The following is an 11527-nucleotide window of genomic DNA, read 5'->3' on the forward strand; positions in this document are numbered from 1 at the left end:
ATAAGGACATGCTGAAAAACCTTTTGGATGAAAACGATAAACTTAAACTAAGGACCGAAACCATACAAAAATTTGACTCATGGAATACCAACTTGAGCTCAGAAAATAAAATTGATGTTGACAACGCGTCTGAGCTTAATGAGGATGATGATATGATCGTAATTTCTGTAGAGGATGAAGTTGACTGTTCTGAGTTTGTCAAGAGCGAACCCGAAAACCACAAAAATCTTATTTCTGAAAATTCTGTGGAGTTTGCTCGTTTGTCCCAAAATAAGTCCCCGATTCTTGAAGAAAAGGCCGTTGTATACCAAAAGGTGAGAACAACACCAAATCAGGTGTATAAGGTCACAGGAGTAACCGAACATCAAACAACAGAACTCACCGCCATAGTAAACGAAGATAATGCAGATGGCTGTGATGAGCTTTTCTGGTCTGCTCCTATAGATAATGCTGATGAAACCGTTGGTCTGTCAGAACGAACGTCCTGGAAAACCAAAGGCAGATATGTGCCAGAGCCTCTGAACAAGCCTGACAACTTCGATGTGCCAAGTACTAGTGGTACAAAAGAAGTTCCTGTAGAAGAAGTCACTCCTACAAGAGAAACATCATCTGTTAAAAGTGAACCAGCTGACAGGAAGCAAAAGCAAAAAGCCAACATCCACCGACAGCCAAAGCAAGTGAAGGATCAAAAGTAGCAAAGGAATCTGAGATACAAAAAGAATCTCTCATAGCGAAAACAGTTTTGGCGATCTCAAAATGCCCATTTCTCTTATCATGACAAAAATTCAAAGTTAGAGAAAAGTACTGTCAGGCCACAAGAGAGTAACAACAACCGGAAGGACAGATTCGGTTCGGAAAGGAATAACTGCCGAAGGGACAGGTTCGGTTCAGAGAACACCAGCTACCGAAAGCATAGGTTCGGTTCCGAGAGCAAAAGCTATCAAGGTTCAAGGTTTGGTCCCACTAATGACCAAAACCTAAAGGGTCACTTAGAACCTCAAGTCAAGAAAACTTCTCAGTCTAAATTCTCTCGTTCTAATTCTTCTCAACCCCATTCTAAATCCAATTCTGTTCAAACTCAAAATCCAAAATTTTCAACAGATTTGAAAGGAAAATCGAAGGTTTCCTCAGTCAAGAATGATCAAAAGCATTCCAGGGCCCAAACGCCTGAACCTGAATCCAAACCAACTGTAACAAATCCTAACAAAATTAAAGTTTTCACTATTAAGAAGAAGGATGAAACAACTTTAATAAAAAGAACATATCTTGTTGACATTTCTCTTACTATTCTTGTTCCTGTGAAAGGCTCACGTGGACCCAAGAAGCTTTGGGTTCCTAAATCTGCTTGATTTTTGCAGGTTATCAGTGACGAGCAGTTTGACGAAGAATGGTATATTGACAGTGACTGCTCACGTCACATGACAGGGAGGAAGGAGGAGCTAAGGGATTTTCGATCTCTTCTGAATGGTGGAAATGTCAAGTTCGGGAACAACTCATATGGAACAATAAAAGGTTATGGTATGATAACTAATGGTGATTTCACAATTAGAAAGGTTGCGTACGTTGAAGGGCTACAACATAACCTCATCAGTGTATCTTAGCTTGTTGGAGGTACCGGTCTTAAAATTTCATTCGACGATGAGGGTTCGAAAATAATAGAGAAGAAAACAAAAAGGGTGATTCTCAAATCAGAGCGCAAAGGCGAAATGTTTCCTCTCAATCTTAAACCTATCAAAGGAAATCCAGCTATCTGTCTGTTATCCAAAGCACATTCTGACGAAAGTTGGCTGTGGCACCGAAGGCTCTCCCATCTTAACTTCAAGGATATCAACAAGCTTGTCACCGGAGGGCATGTTCGAGGTCTTCCACTGCTCAAGTTTGATCGAGAACATTTGTGTGCTACGTGTGAAATGGGGAAGCAGAGTCGTCAAAGTCATCCATCCATTATTAACACTAAAGTTGTTGAACCACTTGAGTTACTTCACATTGACTTGTGTGGTCCATCATCTATCGAAAGCATTGGTGGTAGCAAGTATATTCTTGTTATCGTTGATGACTTTTCTCGTTTTACATGGGTGGTCTTTCTGAAGCACAAGTCTGAGGCCACTGTCAAGCTAAAGATGTTTATTAAGCAGGTTGAAGTGCAACTGAGGAAAGTTGTTCGCAACATCAGGAGCGACAATGGACTGGAGTTCAAGAATAAAGAATTTGAAGACTTTTTGGCAGAAAAAGGAACCAGTCACGACTTCTCAGCACCCTACACCCTCAACAAAACGGAATTGTCGAAAGATGAAACCGATCTTTGTGTGAGGTAGCCCGAACCATGTTAAGTTTCGCTTCTCTACCTTTATATTTCTGGGCTGACGCTATGGCTGCAGCATGTTTTATGCAGAACCGGTCCTATCTCAATAAGCGATTCATTCTTACTCCTTACGAGATCATCAACAACAAGAAGCTGAATGTTAAATTCTTCCATGTATTCGGCTCACGATGCATCATCTTCAACTCCAAAGAACATCGTAACAAATTCGACGTTAAAGCCGATGAAGGGATTTTTCTGGGATACTCTCTTAATTCAAAAGCATACAGAGTTTTAAACAAGCGTTCGAAGAAGATTGAAGAAACGTATTATGTGACCTTCAATGACAGCTACATCAAGAAGCTGAAGGCTTCTGTAGAAACAGTTGGAGAAATTTTCTCTCAAACAGGCCAAGTCACGGCCTCGATTGCAAATTTATTTGAGCAGCTTGTGGAATTGTTCGATGAACCGGAGAAACCTACTCTATCGGAAGCCAAGGCAACAGACAATAAAGTCGACCATCTGAAGTAAATCGTCGAAGATGCCGCCAAATGAATGGGTGAAGGAGAACATGTTCCAAACGAACCTCCAAAGCATGGTGCTTCAGTTGAGGGGGAGAATCTATCCTCTTCAAAACAAACGAGCTCACAAACTGAGGGGGAGAATTCCATTCCTGTTCCACCCAAAAGCTCAGTTCCACCCGAAAGCTCTACTGCACCCGAAGGTACTGTAGCTCCTGAAAGCCCAACACCACCAGAAAGTCCAGCTACACCTGAAAGCTCATCTGTCGAGGGGGAGAATGACGACATGTTTTACGACGATGATAGCCAGTCTGAATTAGAAGAAATGGTGAATGCTGAATTGGATCCATCCTATGATCCAAATTACCCTCCTCTTGTCAAATGGACCAGAGATCATCCTGTTTCACAGGTTGTGGGTAATGTCTCTGAAAAGGTCCTAACCCGATCTCAACTAAAGGCAAAGCAAGCACCTCTATTCTCAAAAGTAGAGTTCTGCATGTTTAACTCTTTCGTCTCAAAAGTTGAACCGAAGACAGTTAACACTGCTCTTGATCACTCTGATTGGGTTCAAGCTATGCAAGACGAACTTAATGAGTTCGAAAGAAATAAAGTTTGGTGCCTCATTCCAACTCCTAAAGATGCCTCGATTGTTGGTCTCAAATGGGTCTTCAGAAACAAAATGGATAAGGAAGGAAATGTGATAAGAAACAAAGCACGTCTAGCGGTGAAAGGATACTGCCAGGAGGAAGGAATCGATTATGAGGAAACTTTTGCTCCTGTAGCTAGGCTGGAATCTGTCCGAATATTTCTTGCCTATGCTGCACACAAGAACTTTGAGGTCTACCAAATGGATGTAAAGTGCGCATTTCTAAATGGAGAACTTGAAGAAACAGTGTACGTGGAGAAACCTCCAGGTTTCGTTAATGAAAAGTACCCCAATCACTGCTATATTCTGGACAAAGCGGTTTATGGGCTGAAACAAGCACCTAAGGCCTAATATGAAACACTAACCAAGTTTTTAAAGATGTCCAAATTCAAACAAGGTTCGGTTGACCCAACCTTCTTTCGTAAGAAGGAAGGTAACCACCTTATGATTGTTCAAATCTATGTCGATGATATCATCTTTGGCTTAATGAATCCTAGCTTAACAGTTGAATTCAGAAAGCTGATGGAGACTAAATTTGAAATGAGCTCAATGGGTCCAATTAACTTTTTCCTTGGTTTAAATATAAGACAGGGACCCGAAGGCATCTTTATCAACCAGGAAGCTTATACCAAGACTCTTCTTGCTAAATTTGGCATGATGGGAGAATCAAAAGTTAAAGTTCCAATGGCGTTCGGCACCAAGCTCACTCCATCCTTGGATAAGCCAGCAGTTGACATTACGCTATATCGCCAGATGATCGGCTGTTTAATGTACCTTACTGCTAGCAGGCCTGATATAATGTTTTCTGTCTGTTACTATGCTAGATTTCAGGCGAATCCTCGTGAACCTCATTTGCTTGCGGTGAAGAACATACTCTGGTATTTAAAACGAACTACCTCTCTCGGTTTATGGTATCCATCAAACTCAGGTTTCTTCGTTCAAGCCTACTCAGATGCAGACCTTGGAGGTTGTGGACTAGAAAGGAAAAGCACCACTGGAGGCTGCCAATTCCTTGACGGGAAGTTAGTTAGCTGGCAATCAAAGAAACAAACTTGTGTATCTCTGTTTACAGTTGAAGCAGAATACATCGCAGCTGCCTCCTGTACATCTCAAGTGATTTGGATCCAAAGCCAGCTCCGGGACTATGGACTCAATATGAAAAAGATCCCACTATATTGCGACTCAGAAAGTGCAATTAGGATCTGTCATAATTCAGTGCAACACTCCAAGACTAAGCACATAGCACTGAGGTATCACTTTATTAAGGATCATGTGGAAGATGGGAACGTCGAAATTCATTTTGTTTGAACCACTGATCAACTGGCTGACATCTTCACCAAAGCTCTTCCTGAAGCTTCTTTCAACAAAATTCTACAAGGGCTAGGAATGATGGAATCAGATTCAGTACCAATAATTACCTCTCAAGATTAAAAGTAAGAAGCGAAATAGACCGAACGTTCAGGTTCGGGTCTCATGTATGCCGAAATGAACCGAACGCTTGGGTTCGGGTCTTGTTCTGGTGTACCGAAATGAACCGAACGCTCGGGTTCGGTTGTATCATCTGATCTTCGCTTATCACTCAAAGGTAGTTACTTGGTTGTAAATCTTTTGTATAATTTTTCCAAATTCATTTATCTTATTGTCAAAGTTCTTTTCTTTTTCAAACCTATTTTTTTGGCAACCGAAATAGACCGAACGTTTGGGTTCGGTTCCAAATTTTTTTTTTTACCGAAATAAACCGAATGCTCGGGTTCGGTTCCAACATTTTGTTTGTATTAATTTTTTTTTGTCTTATTTTACTTTTTATCAAAAATTCCAAAAATATTTTTTTTATTTTTTTTAAATTCAAAAACTCCAAAAATATTTTTTATTATTTATTTTTCTCTTTCTTTATTTTATTTTTGGCTCTTATCTTTTTGTATGTCTCTTTGTTGGTAAATCATTTCACTAGCTAAGTGTCCCTAGAAGCATGTTGCTGTATGTGTCCAAAGCCTCACTTGATTCTGAATAAAAGCCTTACTGACTTGGTACAAACAAACCTTGTCTTCCCAATTAGGCTTTCATATTTATTCTAATCATGAGCTACCTAACTCTCTTCTCACATGAGACAAGAGTTTTCTGCTTAGTCCTTATTTTTTACAGCAGAGGTACTTTGGTCTCTTTACACCATCTACATTACTTCTTCTCCATCTCATTCGTTTCAAAAACGTAACCCTTGAGACTCTCAGACATTACCACTAAGGTTTATGGTTGCACAATTTCTGTGTTCATGATCTTGGCTTCGTGTCACTACGTGCTAAGTGAAACCCACAATTCAATACCTACTATGCATTGACGGTGAACAATTAACTTGCTCTAGCTTTCACTAATGAATTGACGGTGAACAATACCTACTATGTTGAAATCTCTATTTTTTCTTTTGAGTGATTCCTATGAAATTGTTAATTCCAATAACATTTCTTCCCTTGGGATCCAGTTTTAAATTTTTTTTGATTTCGTATACATTAGTTTACCTTTCCACTTAAATTATCACCAACCTACTTGTTCAACAGACTACATTGGTCTCACAGGTACTTCGTTCGATTTCTATCTTAGATCAAGATCAAGAATTATGAATCGAAGAGAAAGCCACCCTCATAAGCCTAATTAAAAGAAGCCTTTCAACACTTCTTAATAAGTGTCTGATCGTTATTCAACGGGAAACCACACAAACACTTTAAGGTCTCTCTTGACTTTGAAGGAAGAGATTCGTGCCCGGGATCAATTGTTTCGTGTCTTTATTGACATCACCTAATCCCTCAAAAGTGTTGCTTTATTTCTTTTTCTTTTACACACTCAGCATGAAAATCTTTTTCATTTTCCAAAATCCTGGTTTCATTAATTTCAAGACATTTTAATTGAATTGGCTGTTATAAAAAGGTTATGGTTGATATTGATCCACGTGGGAGATTTTATTTTAAAGATGCTGTTAAACTCTAAAGGGATAAGATGACAAAATGATGACTCAAACCGAACCTCCTCCGGTAGGCCAAGCCTCAGGTTCCGGTGTGAATGACAAAGGCAAGAAAATTGTTGAGGAGAGTGACGATGATGATAAGGAGACAATTGCCGACCTTTTGAAGCGACAGGGTCGAGATAAAGAGGCTGACATCAGTGCTCGTGTAGCTAGAGAGGCTGAAGAAGCCGAAAGAAGACAGAAAGAAGCCCACGACCTTCTCGAGAGCAGGAAAACTCTTTTCCCTCCGTGGACTCTTGAGAAGCTGATTAAAGAAGCCATCGAAACACTAAGTATCTTGTGGCTAGAACCCGTGATCTCTTTAGATCGTTCTAACACTGTCGACTCTCAGTTCGATATGCCACTGAACCGAAAGGCGTTTATCTTTCATGCCTTTGACAACATTGCTGAGTTCCCCCATCCTCATCCGAAGGTGGATCGGGACTTAATCGAATTTTATCTGAGGGCAGCTCAACCACAATACCAAACTTGGAGCGCTCAGAAAATCATCAATGTTCGGGTCCTAAAGTCGTACAGGAAAGGCAACTTCACCAACGTTCGGTTCAAGGTACCACGGAGATCTGCCAAGAGCAAACATGCCATCTCACTTGCAGATCTTCCCAACCTTAATCCCCATGACTGGATTATCTTCCACAACATCCTTCTTACAAACGAAGCTGAATATGGTCCGATCATCGACCACCTTAAAAGGATGCTTGTATGTTATGTCATGGAAGTTGCTTTGATGGATCAGGAAGTAGCGAACGTATTCAAGAAAAAGCCAACCATATCTCCTATTGGCTCTGCCTGTGATCTCAACATGATGCAGATGGGGAAGATTGACCCAAAGAGAAACTCCGTCATGTTTACCAGGAACGAAGGACATAAATGTATTTTTGCCTTGGCAGACAAACATCTCTACACCACTGCCTGTTTGGAACACGTTTTAGGGATCATCCATCGATGCAAGCAGAACACAGCGGATGATATCAAGCACTTTGATGACATGATTCAATGGTACATTCGCTTCAGACAGACTATCCTTGCACTTATCACACGTCTGTTTGATACAAGAAAGAAGGTTCCTGCTACTGGCCCAAGCAAGAAGAAACAATAGTCTCGCTCCAATTTGACGCAAAGGGGGAGATTGTTATGTCCAGTATTGTGTTGCGTCTATTGGGCTCATTAGCTAGTCCATGTTTATCTCCGGTATGGACCTGTCCATCAGTGAGTTTTGTAGGGTTTATTATAAATAGATGCTTGCATGCATCCTAGAACGAAAGGATTAGAAACGATTAGAGAAGTATTGTTCAGAATATTCATCGTTCTTATTTTGTAACCATAGAAGTCCTCTACAGCGGAAGTTCTTAGTCGAGCTCTACTGAGGATTGAGTAATCTAATCATTCGACACATTGTGATCCATTCTTGTGTTTTATCTTCTTGTTTTTTACGTTCTTTACTTACCAGTTTCGAAGATCTAATCGATCTAACAGTTTTTATAACTCATCATATATATATATATATATATATATATATATATATATATATATATATATATATATATATATATATATTAAAGTTCATTGAGCATAGCAATAGTAACCTTTAGTGTATTTAGGTTTTTGCCACAATTCTTTAGCCACTTTGACATTTTTGGTCCTTACAGTCAAAACTTTTAAATTTTTACATAAAAAACACACAAAATGTTGTGGGGCAAAGAACGGGCTTTTCTCCTAGTTTTTATTATAAATTTTAGAAATAACCCATGTGGTTTAGTTAAATTTATAGTTTTGGTCCTCGGTAAAAAAAATTGATAGGATGCATCTATATGGTTAAACAAATTACACTAAAAATCCCTTGGTCCTTATAAAAGACTATTATACCATTTTAACTTTTTCTTTTTCTTGTTTTTTTTATTAATTTGTAATTATAAAACTAACAAAATAAAAAAGGGTCCACCAACCTACTCCATCCCACCATCAACATGTCTCTTCTTCTTGTTGGGTTTTGAGCATTCTAACACTCCTAAGTGTACATGCAACCCTAAATACCTTGGATCTATGTTTTCTCTATTATACATGCAAATATGAACTTTCCAAGGTTTTCTTCCTAACTAGCATAATATCATTGATTTATATAAATATATCAAGTTAGAATTACATACCTCTTTGATGTAGAATGTCTTCATGAAGCTTGAGTGCCTAGTACCCCAAGTGTGACACCTCAAATGGTTCACACAACACCAAATACACTTGGAATAGATTAGAGAGAAATCCACACTTCATAAAAATCGGCTAGCCCTTTCTCTCACACATAGTGGCCGATTTTGTCAACAATAAGATGCTTATATAGTTAGTGACAATTAGGGTGAACCCTAATTGTCATGGCTTTCCATTTCCTTGGATCCATGGGTTCAAATATACCATGGAGCATCTTATGGGCTTTAGCCCAACTTGACAATCCATGAAGCATTAGCCCACTATACAAGTATGGATGATTTACACAATCAACCCATATATTTAATTAGTCTTCTTTTGATCACTTAATTAATCTTAGATTAATTCTTGATCAATACTAATTCAATAATCTTATTAATATATTTGAACGTATAATATTTTAACAAACCTTAAGTGTTATTTCTCTCATTATAGTCTATCCAAATGCATGATGCAATGCAACCCAAACAGTCTCCTACTTGGATAAGTCTAAAAGTATTATTACAAGTATGACTTCAAGAACCGATTGGCAATCGTAGCTCTCAAAATCTTCTGTCTAACTCTGACCTTGCCGATGATCTCTGACCTTTGTCAACGACTTGTCCATTAGATAAGGGATCATATATTCATCCATTCTAGATATCATATGGACCTAGACATGGATTATAATCATTCTCTCTGTCCATTTGTTGTGTCCCAATTTCCGATTTATGACGACTGACTAATTGAACAAATCAAATCAGTCAAGGCCCGGCCGAGCACTTACATTTGTCATCACCAAATCATCGAGGGGCCAATAGATATCGCTTTTATCCCGATGGTAAAAGGAATGGATAAACTTCGACTCATATGGCTTGTTCTACTACTTGTTGAATCATACACAAAGGCACGTTTTATAACATCGAGTTACCAATGCGTTTTCGTGCAATCAATGTATAACCAACTCATAGTAACAACTCATATCTCTAGGTTTGAAGAATATAAAATATTATCGTCTCATGATCACTCGTGATAAAATCCTTGAAGTGACTCCAATGAGCGCGGGTTGAATCCAATACTCAGAACTTATGAGCAGTCATGAGTGTTGTAGCACAACCTTGTCCAACATTTGAGACCTCTACAAGCCCAACCCATGATAGTCTTGATTCCTATCTACTTCCAACATATGACCGACTGTATATGGTTTGAATAACTTAGTCATTCAGAACATTGACCTAGTTACTCTGGAAGTCAAAACATGCAAAGTGAAACACAATAATAATCGAATCCAATATGGTCTCAGAACTTATGAATATAAATAAAACACCTTTTATTTATCAGCATATGATTACACATTATTCATTGTATATTGTGTCAGCTATCAACATTATTCTTGAATTAAAACAATAGTTGTCCCATGCTCCAAGCATGTACACTATGTTTTCTAAATACTAGTCATGCCATACACCAAGTATGCATACTATGTTTGTCTATGATCTTTACTTTGCGAAATAGACCAATTGAACATAACTCCAATGATTCTCATTTCACAGTCCTAAATCCTTACTGCAAATGCAAGAATTCCAAATTCATGCCATTTACTGAAATCTGTTAGATTCTAAACTTATATGTATTGATCCTCTTGTAATGATTATGCACAAAGTCACAAAGACTTGACAACAAACATTACAGAGCATTCCAAAGGAGATCAACTCCTTGGAAACATCCTTCTTGCATTAAGTTTCCTAATCCTACACAAATTTATTGAACAACTTCCACCTATGGGATCATTTCCATATTCCCCTTTTGACTATCACTTCTGAACAAGAGTTCCCTTTTTTCAGAATATGTCAATATGGTCCTTCCAACAATTAACACTATACTTCCAACTATCCTTGAGCAACTAATATTTGGAAAACCTTAGATTGTCCTTAACAATTGTTTAATCCTTTTAGTCATATCTAGTTCTAGACCTTTTCCCTTCTTAATGCCCCAAGCATTTGAAAAAGTTTAGAAAGGATGAATATAGCACATGTAATCGATCCTATATCTGAAGCATATGGGACACGATTCATGATGTCTCACATAAAGACTAAACCAATGTTTTGCTATAATATTTCCATTTCAATTTGCCAATTTCTCATAATTCAGATTATGAAAAGGGATGCCGTAATCATAATTGAATTTTAGAACGCAAATAATGGACCCATATATAGAATTTTCTTATGTCGAGTCATTCCAACATAACATTCATATATATATATATATATATATATATATATATATATATATATATATAATATATATACTTGACTCAATATGATTAAAACCTCAATCTAAGCTTTTAGATTTGAGATGAAGTATAATTTCCTCTCCATTAATTATAGCAAAATAACTCTTTCCCAATTGAAACCTTTTGTTCTCTATAATTAACATTGCTAACTTGCAACCTTTATCATAATTATCATGCTCCCACTAACATGATGAGTATTAGCATAACACTTATGCTCCCACTAGCTTTGACATGTACTCAGAAATCAGCTGAACTTCTAGGAAAAAACAATACTTTACTGACTTCCTTACCAAAGGTCAGATTTCTGATACTAGATTGCTTTGATAAAACTTTATCAATATCATACACCTTATCTTAGATAGCTCACAGGTGTGTCTAAATAATTTTAAGAGCTATGAAAAGGGATGTCATAATCATAGTCTCGATTGTTTAGACCTTTGCTACTTCTCACAAATCCAGGTTAGTTTGCCGGTTAACCACACACGCTCCACTAACGACTTGGAGAATGCAAATATCACAATTGCTATCTAGCTAAAATCTACTTAGTGAAAGTGTTTCCTCACCATCATTTTCATGA

Source organism: Lactuca serriola, chromosome 3 (genome assembly GCF_051521515.1).
Source record: "Lactuca serriola cultivar US96UC23 chromosome 3, Lser_US96UC23_V15, whole genome shotgun sequence".
NCBI lineage: Eukaryota > Viridiplantae > Streptophyta > Magnoliopsida > Asterales > Asteraceae > Lactuca > Lactuca serriola.